We start from the raw sequence: 17,472 nt of genomic DNA on the forward strand, positions 1-17,472 counted from the left end.
AGTACTCCAGTAAACACATGATGTTGTTCTTTTTGAGAGAGCAATTTTATTTTACAGAAAGCTCTAATAATGTAACAGTTTTAATGTATGCAAGACTCAGGATAATCACCAGAGGATTACCTGTACTAGTTTCGCTGAATGGTGCACCTCTTTTTATTATTGATCAATGTCATACATAGTTAACAAACATTTAATTCCCACACTTACTTCACAATAACTTGTCATGTGAAGGGAGACATTAGTAATCCTCTCAAATTTTTCTTATTCTGCAGATATTCATTTAATGTTTAAAAATCCCTTATTGTAGCGTGTTTGTTAGAATATACAACTCAACTCTTCATTTACTCCCAAGACTCAACAACATTACTGTACATTAGTCAAGCAAACTTACAACTGACTGTCTCGTTATTCATTAGCACTAACAACAGATAATATATGTGGTTACAGCACAAAGAAATGCATGGTTACAGCACAAAAACATAAAAGCAGAAAATATAGGCTAGAAAAACAGTATGTGGGGTTACATAATGATGACTATTCACAACCAGCATGTACATGTAATCTGAAGGCATCTACCACTAAATATTCACATCATATCACCCATTGATTTAAAAATCACACAACAACTACATTGAACGACCGCGCATAAATATCAAAATGTGTATGATTCTCCAAAACGTTCTGGTGGCCTTTCATCCCATACAGGTCTACCTGTGTCAACACTGAATGATTTTCTGTCATTACTACTACCACTATCAATTACGCTGCTGCTAGCATTACCAAATTCTAGTTTAACAAAATTCACTTTGTCACTAGTGATGTCACTCGATAGCATTGGGCCATTACAGTCGCGGGTACCTCGGTCGGTCGCACGCTATATGGAGATCAACCTCATGCCTGTTAACACCATTAACCTCAACCACCGCATCTGAGGCTACGTCTGTCACTTTGCCTTCAGGCCACTCTGTGGTACATTTTGCCCCTATTGGCTTGACGTATACAATGTTACCCACTCTGTAAGAATTTGACAGGTTGTCAGAGTCGTCTTCTTCTACTGGAACATCAGGATTTCTAATATTGTACAAACACACTTCCTATGTGTTATGTTTCTGCACAGAAGCAATTAAATAGAGTATTAAATTAGAGAAATGGTTTATTGCACGCTCCAGAGACAACTGATTTGATAACAGAAAACCCAAGTATTTATATGTTTGGTCATAGAAAAGCTTTGTAAAAAGCTACAAGCATTATTAATAGCTATAATGAGACAGTACTATATAATATTAGCTTGTATAAAGCTTTAGCTAAAAAGCATAATGTTTGTTGGCAAAGTACCAATAATACTTGGCACTTGCATGACACCTCCTCACTAAGCTAAAGGTTCTTTCTGGTTCTCTTAGACCTTCGGGGTTTGTCTCTGCTATACTCATCTCCATCAGGTAGACGGGGGTTGCGTGGTCTTCTTCTAGACGGAGGTTGCTCTGTTACAGTTGTAGGGGCTGGTAGTTGCAGTTTTGTCTCCTCTGTTATATCAGGTTTATCTCCAGGGTCTTGATCTTCTTCTGTTGAGTATCTTGGTCTGAGTTGTTGTCCAATAGTGTGAATAGTGCATACTGTATCAACATCATCCTCATCTTCTCTTGCATCAAACTCTTTATCAGGTCCAACTGGCAGTCTTGAGAGGACATCTGCATTTTGATGATGCTGGGTAGATCTGTATTCTATGGTGTAGTCATACTGATTTAGTACCAGTGCCCATCTTGCTAGTCTGTTGGCTGCTAGAGCTGGAACTCCTTTGGTAGGTCCTAGAAGTGTGAGAAGAGGTCTGTGGTCAGTTACCAAGATAAACCGTCGACCATACAGGTACTGGTGATACTTCTTTAGAGCAAATATGATTGAGAGAGCTTCTTTTTGTATTTGTCCATATTTCCTCTGTGTGCTGGTCAGTGTTTTTGAAACATTGGCTATTGGTCTCTCACTTCCATCAGGATAACGATGAAATAGTACAGCTCCCAGTCCAGTTTCTGAAGCATCACATGAGATTCCAATGTCAAGATCTGGGTTGAAGTGTGCTAAGACACTATCAGTTGATAGCATATCTTTCAGTTTGTTGAAGCTCTTTTCTTGTTCAGTGCCCCACTTCCACGTCTCTCCTTTGCGTGTCAGTTTGTGCAATGGTCCTGTGAGTTGTGACAGATTGGGTATGAACTTGCTGTAGAATTGTGTAGCTCCTAAGAAAGATCTTAGCTGAGTTAAGTCTGTTGGGACTGGCATCCGTTGTACTGCATCTGCCTTCTTTCCTTTAGTGATTCCCTTTGAAGTGAGTTTGTGTCCCAGATACTCTACTGTAGGTTGAGCAAAACAGCACTTGTCTTTTCTACATCTGAGCCCTCTTTCTTCTAATCTTTGAAGAAGTCGACGTAAGTTTTGTAGATGGCTCTCTGCATTGGCTCCACTCACTAGTATATCATCTAGGTATACTGCTACTCCTGAGAGGTCTTGTGTCAGTTGCTCCATGATTTCTTGAAAATACCCTGGTGCTGAGCTTATGCCAAAGAGCAACCTCTTCTGTAGTAGTACTCCTCGGTGTGTTGATAGTGCTAGTCGTCGTTGACTTTCTGGTGCCAACAATATTTGATTGTAGGCATCTGCTAAATCAATCTTTGTGTAGCAATAGCCTCCACCTAGTTTTTTGATTAGATCTTCTGGTAGTGGGATAGGTTTCCTATGTGTTTCTAGCTGATTATTGATAGTCTTGGAGTAGTCTCCACATACTCTGATCTTCCCTGCAGCTTGACCTGTTGTAGATTTGCGTACAGGTACAACTGGTGTTCCATACTGGTTGAATTGAGTTGGTTCCCATATGCCTTTAGCTACACCTGCTTCGTATGCTTGGTTGAGCTCTTCTGTCAAGGTAATAGGAACTGGTCTGGGTCGGCAGAAGACTGGCTTTGTTGAAGGTTTGAAGTTTATCTCTAGTTCAAAGTTCTTAAGACATCCTAGCTCGTCTTTGAATATTTCTGGAAATTCTTTGCACATCTCCTTACACTTGATTTGTAACCTCCCATCTGGCTGGTTCTCTGTGATTGTTGATACAAGGTTCTGTTGTAGCTTGTCATCAATAGAGATGCCTAGTTGCTGTATAGCAGTTCTTCCTAGTAGGTTGAGATCTTGTACAGCACTAATCACAAATGGTAGTCTGACTTCTTTCTGTGCATCCAATTGGGCAGTTAGCTCACATCTGCCAAGCGTCTCTATGAGATGTCCTGAGGCTGATTTGTAGTTAACTGAAGTAGGTTTTAGGTTTGGCTTTCCTAGCTTCTCCCATATTGATTTACTGATGAAGTTGTCACATGCTCCAGTGTCCAGTTCAAGTGTGAAGTTGTCTCCCTCCAGTTTGATGTTTTCAGCAAGTTTCACCATCTTGGTTGATGTGCATTCTATCATCTTTACTGGTTTTTCTGCTGCAGATGATTTCTTTTTCTTGCATGCTCTTTCTATGTGACCTTGTTTCGAACAAAAGTTGCAGGTGGCTGCTTTGAATCTGCAGTCATCCGCTGTATGGTTAGTTCGGTCACATCTGTAGCATAGCTTTCCTTCCTTCTGCTTGTCAGGTGTAGAGTTGTTTTTCTGGATTGGTTTGTATCTTGATTTCTGTTGAGCAACCTTGTTGACTTTAGACGAGTTTCCATAAACTGTCTCTTTGGCAACTTTAGCTGCTTCTTCTGTTTCCTGTGCTACCTGTATAGCTTTGTTGAAGTTGAGTTCATTGTCCTTGACCTTGAAGAGAGATTTGAGAACTGCTTCATTGTTTACAGAGCAGATAAATCTTGTTCTGAGAGCCTCATCTAATGGATCTGTAATGTCTATGAAGGCACATGTAGTTGCATCTTGACGAATTCTGGCAGCTAACTCTTGAATAGTTTCTCCAGGTTTCCTCTGCATGTCACTCCAATACTTGTAACGCTCCCTAACAATGAAGCGCTTAGGGTCATACTGGTCTTTGAGAAATTCCAGTATTTCATCCATGTTGAGGTCGTTGATCTGCTTGGGTGTTGAAAGCTGAGCTGCCATATTACTAAGCTGCTTGTAGAGTGTAGGCTGTTGGTTGGTGAGAAAAGTGCCAGCAATCTTGTCTTGATGAATAGAATTTGCTGCAATGAATGTGTTGAATCTATCTATGTAATCTGTTAGTAGCTCTGCTGTTGGGTCAAAACCTGGGAAGGCTGGAACAGCGGTTGCAGCTGTTTCTTGTTTCCGTTGTAGGTTTTGTAGTAGTAGCTCCATCAGTTTCTTATTCTCCTCCATTCTTTCATCTTGCTGACGTCTGTATTCCTCTTGTTGCTGCTTGAACTCCTCATGCTGCTGTTGTCTATGCTCTTCTTGCTGCTTTCTCTGCTCCTCTTGCTGCTGTCTCTGGTCCTCCTGCTGCTTCTGCATTAGCTTGATCAGGTCTGCTACTTCTGCCATTGTAGTGGTGCAATTTTGAACAGTTACTCTTGTAATAAACTAGAACTCTTTGTATCGCTTTTATCAATGATAAAATCTGAACAAAACTCTTTGTAACTGTTCAAAAGAGAAATCCTTGTCGCCAATTAGCTTCTGTTATGTTTCTGCACAGAAGCAATTAAATAGAGTATTAAATTAGAGAAATGGTTTATTGCACGCTCCAGAGACAACTGATTTGATAACAGAAAACCCAAGTATTTATATGTTTGGTCATAGAAAAGCTTTGTAAAAAGCTACAAGCATTATTAATAGCTATAATGAGACAGTACTATATAATATTAGCTTGTATAAAGCTTTAGCTAAAAAGCATAATGTTTGTTGGCAAAGTACCAATAATACTTGGCACTTGCATGACACTATGATGGCACCGTACCATCCGCATTTGGCGTATTGTTGTACCAGAAGAACATTTCCTGTATACTATTCCCAGGACATGCTGGCATTCGCTTGATCGTTCGGTGGTTTCATTCCACAATCTCATTACCAGATGGTCTGTAAACACAGCTGAACACCTGACACACATTTCATCTTTTTAGAAGTGTACTAAGCTGTGCGCTTCTAAAACAAGGTCTATTGTCCTTCAACAGCGTTACAAGCGGGTCGTGTTCACTAATTACATGCTGCAAGTGAGTACCAACTGAGTTGGCGGTCTCATCCCGCACCTTTATCCAAATTATGAACCTACTCGGGCCACAATCTATGATTGACAGCTAAGGTATATTGTTCATGTGAGTAATATCTACTGCCAGCCTGTGTCAGACCTTGTCTATATAAAGTGTCCCTTTGTCCCAGCTAGCAGAAGCTGGATCTACTCATTTGCACACCAAGCATTCTTTATACATTCTCCACAATTCCTCTTTCTATGTCTGGCCCGAACCTCTGCTCTGCTAAGCACATCATGCTGCTAACACCTAGGTGGTGCATTCCATGTATACTCTTCACTGCTGCTTTCAATTCAATTGGTTGACCAGCTGCTGCAATAGTTGGCTGATTCCTCCTTATCCACTTCTGGTCTACTCTTGTCAGTGCATCTGCCTTGTTACACGCTGATTTCACCAGAGACACACTCAGCTCAATGTTGTGAGTGGTCATAAGTACTCCAATCACCCCTAACCACCTCCTAACTATCATCTCACACATGCTATTTACTTTTGACCTGTGACTGTCTGGGATGACAGACTTAACTTAATTGTACACTGTAACTGAGTCTGTGATAATAGTTGTTTCTATCATTTCCCATTTAATAGCTAGATTCAGTCCCTTTATTACAGCATCCAGCCCAGCTACATTAATATGCATGCTGTCATCAACCTTCCTGAGTCATGCAGCATCCTCTATAATATGTCCCTCAACCTCTATGCTAGCACCGGCTGCTATGCTACTAGCATCACACCATACCTTGCAGCACTTGGTGTCACTTACTGACTATTCACCTTTCACAGGATCGTTTGCTAATACTCGATTCACCATTTTCTGCAAAATTGTTACCATGCTACTTGGTACAGCATTATCCCAACTTCCAACTTTCGCTAACCTTTTTACATAACTGCAGGTCACCCTCAACCATCCTGCTACCGGGTAGTGTCCTAACAGTTGGCTACATATAGAGAACAACTCTTGCTTGCTAACATTGTTGCTTACTTCCGGAATGCTAGTGTCACGGCCCATTGATGGTTATCTAATTCATCTCTAATCACCTTCAGACCTAAAACTCAAGGCTCAGTTAGTGCCACTGACTCCTTGGGGACCAATCCAAGCTTATATAAATGTTCATGGAGTACATCAACTGAGACTACTGATCCATTTACCCAAATATCGTCAATGTAGTGATCGGTGCCAGCATCTACCCCCCTATCGAGTGACAACACTTTTGATAAAATTTTAGTCATGATCTTAGGTGGTACATTAAGGCCAAAACTCATACGTGTCATAACGTATGTTTTCCCACAATATCTTGCTCACTGAAAACGTTGTAAAGAAACATCAACATACAATTGTAAGTCAGCTTTCTGCAAGTCAAGTACACATGCATTACAGCCTAACTTACGCCACTCGCGTAACTTTTCTTGGCACACTGTTGTATCTAAGCCTGGGTGGTTGCTTATGTGTTCATTCAGTTTTTTACTATAGTCCATCACTAGTCTTACGTTTGTTGGTTTATTTGGTTGGCGTGCAGCCAACAATGGTATTAGTCCAGTCAATTGTCCATGGATTGTTTTGTCATGTTGCTGAAGCAAACCATTTTCTATCCATTGATGAACCTCCTTGTTGTACTCTTCACGCATATTGTCAGCAACCGCATACTCTGCACACATGTTTTTAGCTGTGAGTCACCATCCTTTCATTTTCACTTTACAGTCCACTGCAGCCCATCAAAATGCGCACTAAAGTCTTGATCATCAATGTCAATTGTCTGCTGTTTCGAATCGGTTTTATCTAGTAGTCTATTGCTGGAGCTCAATAGTTCAACAGCATTAGGTGTCAGCGCATTAAAAACAACATCACGAGCATTACTTACTGTTACACCACCAAGTTTGCTTATAACGTCCATTCCTACTCGTTCCTACACTCTTACTATACGTTCCATTCACTCTATAGCCATTAACTAGTTATTGTGCTATCATACACTGCACACTCATGCTCTGGTGACTTCCAATTTTTACAGCTATCATAGTCTCACCTTTACATGTAGTTGTTTACCCATTTAAAAATTAACACTTGCCGCACGGGGCCTAGAGGAACCAACTTCAACACTCTAGCTAGTTTCTCCTGCATCACTGATTGCTCACAGTCAGTGTCTACTAATGCTTTTACATTGACTCCTTGAACTTGGATGGATATAAATGGTATCACGCATTGTTTACTTAGGGTAAGCATCTGGTGTACACGCTCCCCATTTTTGTTTCCCTTCTGCGATTGCATGCAGAATGTTTTTATATGTTCAAGCTCATTACAGTTATAACACCTTACTTCTCGTTTATTGCTCTGACCTCCGCTCTTTGCAGGACAGTTACGAGCTAAGTGTGGTCCTGGACAATGGTAACATTGAATGTTGAACGCTGCACTGCTGCACACATAGCTACGTGACCACTGCTTGTCGATAGCATCATTCTTGCCCTAGCCGCTAAATCTCCAAGCTTAAGACTTTTTACAGCTGCTACTTATTTTAGCAGCATTGCGACTTTGTTTGGCAAACCTGCCACAGAAGGCGCATTTAAGCAGTGGCTCGGAATCAGTTTGACCTATTAATGCCAACAACTGCTGCAAACCTGCTAAAAATATGTCAACTGCTTTTCCTCCCATCAAAGTTCTCGTACGTAACTGATCGTAAGCACTGAAGTTGTTTACACTAAAGGCAGTGAGCAATGCTTTTTCTAGTACTCCAAAGTCAGTTTTTGCTTTTTCTGGTAGTTGTTTGTATACAGCAAACACATCTCTAGCCAAAACAGTGACAAGAAGGTTTTAAGATCGGTGATCTTCTGGACCTTAGCAACTAACTCCATCTTATCTATCCACACTACAAGCAGATAATATAGGCTAGCAAAACAGCATGTGTGGTTACATAACAATGACTATTCACAACCAATATGTACATTTAATCTCAAGGCATCTATCACTGAATATTCACATCACACTGTAGATGCCCATGTTCTTGGGGTTTATGGGAAAGATGCGAGAAATATCTCTTGTTTTCTCAAGTGTAAAGAATTCTATTGAGATTTCAACTGCAACAGCGTACCAGCTCAAATATTAAAAAATTATTTTTAGAATTTTAATGTTAACATTTACTTAAAATCTAGTTACCACATTCACAAAACTTTCCTCAAACATTCAATTTTATTCATCATCAAACATTAAAAAAATTTTAAATTTACAAGAATATGTAAAAGGTATTTAACTAAGAAGCATTGTCTTGCAACAAAAGTGAAGTAGTTAAAATTAACCATTCTGAAGCACTCCACAAGATATTATTTATCCATGGTCCAAGATGCTAGTTAACCAGACAGCTGGACAGAAGAGAAACTTTATTGAATTATCTAAGAGCATACATGTATGAGGTGATATCACATGCATTGGTTAAACAGCATTATACACATATGACTACAATTTTCATGGTTATTTATAACTAAAATCACATACCACCATCAAACAACATTATAATGGTAAATGATAACATATTATGATAACATCATGGTGGTAAGTGATAACATATTACAAAAGCTGTTACACTTCTTGATCTTGTTGCAGATACCGTAAGGTAAGAAACACAAAAGTCACAAAGAAAAACCCCAAAATTACATATAATTATTCATAATATTCAACAGATATGTATAAATTACTTCAAGAAACGAAGGAAAGCTATGAGTTTTGGAACTAATTTAGTAAAAGGGTAAAAAGGGTAAAGTCTAATAGAGTAGCTACACTTAGAACCCTGTAGCTATCTAATTGTCCAGAAAACTCTCACATGGCATCATCACTTAATTCAGCACGCTAGTATTTGTTATAACCAGTTTACTCTATGTGATCTAGTTATCTTAGCTATGAACATACTTTTCGTCTTTAAATAAACCTCTGCAGTTGATATGCTCATTTTTGTCGCCATCAACAAAGAAATGTTGAATGCGTCACTTTATAGACGATTATAGAAAATGATAATAATAATACTGAAAGAATACTAGGGTATGTTGAACATCAAGAAGGAGGATTAAACAGAGTCCAGTTCTCTGTCATACTGAGATCAGCTGCAGTACTGAAAAGGTGTTGGACTTCGTAAGCTAAGGTTTCTAACCAGATGTAAACACAAACTGGTTGAAGAGCTTATGAAAGAACTCATTTCAATAATAATACTAATTCTAGAAAGGGTGGTCTAAAGCATCATGAAAAAATGCCACCATACATGATCTGTCTGCGTAGTCAGTCGAGCCAGGCATCATCACGAGGTGATTGGCTGAGACCTAAAACATTGATTTGTATAGCCATAGCTTTGATAGAGTGTACCACTACAATCATAGTTATATTAGGTGGCCAAGTTTGCTGAACTTAACTATAGACAATAGCTTGAGCAGAAGTGAGGGTGACTCACGAATTCGTACTAACAATTAAACATCTTATCAATGCAGCTCAACTACCACCATAAAATACCACTACCATAAACATCTGGTGCGTGTTCACGATTGAAAATTGACATGATATTATTGTTGAAAATATGATGTCAAAGCGTCGCAAAATGATTTTCTTAACTAAACACTATTGCATAACCCGAAAAACACATATCATACGGTAATCTTTTAAAATTGGAATGCAACATATTCTCAGCCTAGTGATAACAGTTTTCATCAAGAGTGTTAGCAGTCATTACGCAGAGTAGAGAATTTTTGTTTACAAAATTGTATTCACTGAAGCTTTGTCTGTTGATCTGATAAACAGTTTTGAAAAATTCCATTACTTACTGCAGTAATGAGATTTTTCTTGGCAGCGCAATTGTAGAATTTACTGAGCTCAAATGTGCATAACCTGGTTTGATCTGATGATTAGTAAGGTCAGCACCGATCAACCATCTAAATCTTAAAGCACAGACATGATGTCTTTTAAAAGTTTTATTTATATGGAGTTTCTAAACAATAAATGAATATCTGCAAGATCAGAAAAATTTTAGATGATTACCAATGTCTTCCTTAACATGACAAGTTATTGTGAAGTAAGTGTGAGAATTAAATGTTTGTTAACTATGTATGATATTGATCAGTAATAAAAAGAGGTGCACCATTCAGTGAAACTAGTAGAGGTAATCCTCTGGTGGTAATCCTGAGTCTTGCATACATTAAAACTTTTACATTATTAGAGCTTTTTGTAAAATAAAATTGCTCTCTCAAAAAGAACAAAATCGTGTATGAATACTTGACAGAAGACTTTTTAATGCCATTTACATGGAGTTCAAACAGACATGTTTTTATTGAATACTAAACACAAAGCAATCTAACAGTTTTTCTTTTATGAATGATGGTTTTAGCCACCCTGTAAGACCACTCAGAATATGCTAGTTCCATCATCTAACATAATAGCTAGAGAAACGATCTTCAATAGCAGTGAGGAGTCAACACAGTGAATGACAATCAGAGCTCGCTTCACGCTCAGGAACTAGCATTGTTCCTCCTCATCGTGGTTTGGGTTAGGACACAACATGATGTTGAGATCCTTGCGATGCATACTATAGAAATGATCCCTAAGAGTATGATCTTACCTTCCTTATAAATGGAGCAATTATTACTAATTGAAGTTAAATAGTTCATTCTAGTGCCAAAATTGATTACAGAAGAATCAGAATACTATAGACACTAGGTAATAAAACAATTTGGCAAAAAATCCTAAACATACTGCTTTCAAAGCAAATATTTATTATTTCAATTTCATGGCCAAAGATTAACTAAAAGCTAAATAACAAGGGAGACAAATCCTTTGCAGACTAATGCCATTTTTGTTGATAAGATGTTGGTTTGATGGTCTACTTGACAAATTTAAAAGAAATGATTAAGATAAAGAAGTTTTAAGCATATAAATCTGAGATTTTTTTAAATCTATTATATATGCTTCTATGCATATTATAGGCTCCAAAGCTATGCCGGACTCACGAGATCCCGGATTAGTACATCACATGACGTAAAAGCTATATACACAAAGTGACCAAGCCACAAGATTCTCTTACTTGATTTCTTCTTACTGGTGAGTGATCAGTAGGAATATAGCATGGCATCATGTGCAAACTTGGTTTGCGAGGGGAGGTTAGTTCAGTGAAGGTGTTTAGTACTCAAATTGCAGTGTGAAGTTCAAGAATGGTGTAAGGGTAAGTATTTAGTTATGTTGTGTTACATGAGTTATATACCTGATCATTGCAAGAAGAGCGAGGGTGAGTGTTTAATTACATTTAATGATGATTTTAATGATTATTGTGTTTGTGGAACCTTCGTTATCTTAAACGAAGGTTGGCTTCAGCTTTATTATAAATGATTCCCTTAGATTATTTATTAACCCTAGTGGTATAGCAGTGGTATAGCACTAGCCCTAGTGGTATAGCACATTTTTACATAGTACATTTTACATTTTACTGAAAGCAGTCCCGAAGCTGAGGTCAATAACGATTTCTTAGTTTTCCAATTTAAACATACAGATAAAAACGAAGTTCTAAAACAGATATCAAATATGAATTCAAACAAATCTTCTGGACTCGATAATATTTCTGCTAAATTTACCAAGGCTATATCTTATGCTATAGCCGAGCTCTATCTAAAATAATCAACTTTTTATTTGAATCTGGGAAAGTTCCTGCACAATTAAAAACTGCGAAAGTTATTCCATTACATAAGAAAGGATCTTGTGACGAATGCGCTAATTATCGTCTCATCTCTATCTTACCTATTTTTAGTAAGATAATGGAAAAACTTGTAAAGCAGCAAATTCTTGATTTCTTAGAGTCCAACAACCTTCTTAATCAGAATCAATTTAGCTTTAGGCGGGGAAGAGGCACATCGGATGCAATTTTATCTTTTACTGATCAAATTCTAGAGTCTTTTAATAAAGAGAATGTGTAATTAGTATTTTCATATATTTTAGTAAGGCATTTGAAACCATTGATCATAATATATTACTTAACAAGTTGAATAACTATAATTTTAATCCATTGACTATTAATTGGATCCATAGTTATCTGTCGAATAGAATTCAGGTTACACAAATAAATGATTCATATTCTAATTCCTGCAACATAACATGCGGTGTGCCTCAGGGTTCTGTGTTAGGGCCAACTCTGTTTTACTATATACATGTATAAATGATCTGTGTCAATCTCTGCAGCATCTAACTCCAATTTTATATGCTGATGACACAAATTTGTTTTTTTTTTCTTCTTCTGACTTGAATGAATCTTACACAAAAATCAATTCTGATCTTCAAAGACTGAGCCACTGGTGTCAAGTAAATAAACTAACAATTAATTGTGAAAAAACAGCTTACATTGTTTTCAAAAACCACCAGAACAGTTTTAAATTTGAACACTTATTAACTTTAAATGATAAAAATATAGTTGAAGTTGATGAAATTAAGTTTTTAGGCACTACAATTGATAAGAATTTGAGTTGGTCCTCACACACACGCAATTTACTGATTGACTTAAGACCTATTTCAGGACTGTTTTTTCGATTAAGCACTACTGTTCCAAGAAAGATTCTGATAATGCTTTACTACTCTTTTATTCACTCTAAATTATACTACTCGATAGAATCATGGGGAAATGCTTCTTGGGTTCACCTTGACAAATTAATTAAGTTTCAAAAGAAAATATTGCGTATTATATATAAAAGCCTTTTGGTTACCCAACGTTTGATTTATTTCACGGCTCTAAGATTTTGACTGCTAATGGAATGTATCATTACAAATCACTTATTAGAGCACACAAGCTGTATCATTCACAAACCTTTCAAAAACCTTCACATTATTACACCTGAACTCAATCCTCCTCACTTCCTACTCCTTTTTATTCTTCATCTGCTAGTCAACGAACATCTAACTTTGTGATGTCTGCACTGTGGAATAAATTGCCAGCGTCGTTGAAATTAATAAAACCTATTGGTGAAGTTACAGTGGAGATAAGGCTCCACCTTAGCTCGGCTTGGTGAGTATTAGTGTCTACGCCTTATGCTGTCGACTCGGGCCTGCGACCGGTTAGCTCTGCTATTTCGCACTGGCCCCATCATCTCTACTTTTGTTTGATTCTTGATATGCAATTGTTTGAAACTTTTCTTTGTTTTCTTGTTCGTATGTTTGCAATTGTATGTACTATATATTGGATGAAGTAAATCACTCACACACACGCACGCACACACACACATAGGTATAGCACATTTTTACAAGTCTTGGATATCAGAATTTGGCTTATAAATAAAACTTACCATCCTGAAAATGTGTAAGGCTGAAGGGGGCCAAAACAATTTTAGTGAGAAATTAAACTGCCTGCTTTGTTAAATGCTATAAGTATACTTGGCCATAAGGCCAAGTTTACTAGTAGCATTCAAAAAGGTATAAACTAAACTACAACATGTAGGATATAAAATACAATCTAAACTACAATCTGTAGGATATAAACTAAAATCTAAACTACAATCTGTAGGGTATAAACTACAATCTAAACTACAATCTGTAGGATATAAAATACAATCTAAACTACACTCTGTAGGATATAAACTACAATATAAACTACAATCTGTAGGATATAAACTACAATCTAAACTACAATCTGTAAGATATACACTACAATCTAAACTACAATCTGTAGGATATAAACTGCAATATAAACTACAATCTGTAGGATATAAAATACAATATAAATTACAATCTGTAGGATATAAACTACAATATTAACTACAGTCTGTAGGATATAAACTACAATATAAACTACAATCTGTAGGATATAAACTACAATATAAACTACAATCTGTAGGATATAAACTACAATATAAACTACAATCTGTAGGATATAAACTACAATCTAATCTACAGTCTGTAGGATATAAACTACAATATTAACTACAGTCTGTAGGATATAAACTACAATCTAAACTACAACCTATAGGATATAAACTAAAATCTAAACTACAATCTATAGGATATAAACTACAATCTAAACTACAATCTGTAGGATATAAACTACAATCTAAACTACAAACTGTAGGGTATAAACTACAATCTGTAGGATATAAACTACAATATAATAGGATATAAACTACAATCTAAGCTACAACCTGTAGGGTATAAACTACAATATAAACTACAATCTGTAGGATATAAACTACAATATTAACTACAGTCTGTAGGATATAAACTACAATCTAAACTACAATCTGTAGAATATAAACTACAATCTAAACTACAGTCTGTAGGATATAAACAAGAATCTAAACTACAATCTGTAGGATATAAACTACAATATAAACTACAACCTGCAGGATATAAACTACAATCTAAACTACAATCTGTAGGATACAAACTACAATCTAAACTACATTCTGTAGGATAAAAACTACAATCTAAACTACAACCTGTAGGATATAAACTACAATCTAAACTACAATTTGTAGGATATAAACTACAATATAAACTACAACCTGTAGGATATAGACTACAATCTAAACTACAATCTGTAGGATAAAAACTACAATCTAAACTACATTCTGTAGGATATAAAATACAATCTAAACTACAACCTGCAGGATATAAACTACAATCTAAACTACAATCTGTAGGATACAAACTACAATCTAAACTACATTCTGTAGGATATAAACTACAATCTAAACTACAACCTGTAGGATATAAACTACAATCTAAACTACAATTTGTAGGATATAAACTACAATATAAACTACAACCTGTAGGATATAGACTACAACCTAAACTACAATCTGTAGGATATAAACTACAATCTAAACTACATTCTGTAGGATATAAAATACAATCTAAACTACAATCTGTAGGATATAAACTACAATCTAAACTACATTCTGTAGGATATAAAATACAATCTAAACTACAACCTGCAGGATATAAACTACAATCTAAACTACAATCTGTAGGATACAAACTACAATCTAAACTACATTCTGTAGGATATAAACTACAATCTAAACTACAGTCTGTAGGATATAAACAAGAATCTAAACTACAATCTGTAGGATATAAACTACAATATAAACTACAACCTGCAGGATATAAACTACAATCTAAACTACAATCTGTAGGGTATAAACTGCAATCTAAACTACAATCTGTAGGATATAAAATACAATCTAAACTACAATCTGTAGGGTATAAACTGCAATCTAAACTACAATCTGTAGGATATAAAATACAATCTAAACTACAATCTGTAGGATAAAAACTACAATCTAAACTACAACCTGTAGGATATAAACTACAATCTAAACTACATTCTGTAGGATATAAAATACAATCTAAACTACAATCTGTAGGATATAAACTACAATCTAAACTACAATCTGTAGGGTATAAACTGCAATCTAAACTACAATCGGTAGGATATAAAATACAATCTAAACTACAATCTGTAGGATATAAACCAAATAAATACCAAAGTGTGTAAGGTCAAACGATGGAGCTTGTTATAGCAACCTCGTTCATAGGGCTGCTAAGGGAATTTCTAAACTTCCTAAACTCGGCAGCCGCGAGTTAAGGAATTTCGCAAGAAAACAAGGTTTCGGATTGGCTACTAGCAGCCCTAAATATCCTTCAATTGGCTTAGCAGGGAGTACAGTAAAAACTGTAAAATCTTTGTTGCGCAATACCTACGATAAATGTGTCACTTTGTCAGCCTATAGGAAAGCTCCACTGCCATCAGGATATTCCTCTAGTGAACTCATGTTTGGCCAACTAATAAGGTCAACCTTAGGCAAACCCTATGAAAGTGATGTAGATTATGGTCAGTTCAAAGATTACGAGACAGTTTGTAGGCATAAAATTAAATCTGACTTTGAAATAGAAAACACAGAGCAAAACCACTCCCTCGACTTTAACCTGAGCAAGTTGTGTATGTTAAGGTACTGACACAGAAACTAAAGATTCTGTGTTAAAAGATGATACCTCTCTTGATAGTTACTGGTTTAGATTGGAACAGAGTGAACTCCAGAAGAACTGGAAACACATTTTTGTGTTTTACCTTGATTCTTCTGATGGCTGTGAGACATTCGATGAATGCGAGGGTGGCGAAAGCTAGCTGTTAGGCATCCTCTGACATGAACTATTACCGATACAAAATACCGATCAGGCAAAATTACTTGCGGACAACAAGCTGTCTGTCAGGGGGGAGTTAGCTACCTGCACCTCTAAACACGGAGGTGAAGAACATTTCATTTACACAGTGCCTTGTACTAGCCATCAGGCTAGTTATGCTGAAGCAGGTAGCATGAAGACCCAAAAAACTGCTTCTCGGGCTGATCTTGTGAATACACAAGACAGCTGAAGAGAATTTCAAGGAACTAGGTTCAGATGCTGATTTCAACATTCACCCATTTTCTGATTCAGATGACCCAATGTTAGAAGGAGGAGAGAGTGATTAGGGTGATTAGTCAGGGCATGGGAGCAGGAAAAACAGGAACAAGTGTGTTCACAGGATTTACAGGTTCGAGCAAAAGACAGCAGGTTTTTAGATTGGCGAAAGTTGTTACAGCCTCCCGTGTAAGTATGGGAGGAAGATAACTCAACCCATACAAGTAAGGGCAATTTTAGTATGAAATTAACATTTGGTTCGCAGGCTATATATCTTCATGTTCATGTATGAGCGTTATGTGTCAATTTGACACATTGGAAGAGCTTGTTAACTTCACTTGCTTCCGGTGTGGCTAACACCTAGGTGAGCTCATGATGACTGCAGATCCTATCAGTCTACCAGCGGTTAGTATACTGTCATGTCTGCCACAGTTTCTGAAGCTTCTTGCTTCCTAATGCGCCTAACACGATAATGGCTTCCTGGTGGCAGCCAGATCTATGTTTGAACAGTAATGTGTCTATTTGTCTATTTGTCTACCAATGTCTATTTTCAGGACCCAAAGAAAAAAAAAGGAATGTTATATATGCATCTATGCCTATTCTAGACTCTGAGGCTACGCGAGACAAACAATATCCTGAATTACGATTCAGAATTTAGCTTACACCGTCACATAGCCTAATGGCTATCTATAAGAGTGACCAGGCCAAGTTTTCTTACTTGACTTCTTCTTACTGGTAAGTGACCAGTAGGAATCTAACAAAAGTTTGTCTGCAAAATGGTAGATCTTCTGTTAACTGCTTCAATTCAACCTAAACAGTGTAGCATTATTATTTACGTATATTTTTTGGTGTTTATGAGTTTGTATGTTGGCTCATTTATTTCTTAGTGCAAAAAGATGCTTGCACTTAGAA

The 17,472-nt window shown here is 36.8% G+C and overlaps 1 non-coding gene across 1 annotated transcript; it reads right to left on the reverse strand.

The window, feature by feature from the left end:
• Nucleotides 1–10,531: 10,531 nt before the first annotated feature.
• On the reverse strand, nt 10,532–10,748 carry LOC137401267 (small nucleolar RNA U3). The gene has a single exon (XR_010979314.1). It is a non-coding gene; the product is annotated as a small nucleolar RNA U3 (small nucleolar RNA).
• Nucleotides 10,749–17,472: the final 6,724 nt, after the last annotated feature.

This window comes from Watersipora subatra, chromosome 7 (genome assembly GCF_963576615.1).
Source record: "Watersipora subatra chromosome 7, tzWatSuba1.1, whole genome shotgun sequence".
NCBI classification, from domain to species: Eukaryota; Metazoa; Bryozoa; class Gymnolaemata; order Cheilostomatida; family Watersiporidae; genus Watersipora; species Watersipora subatra.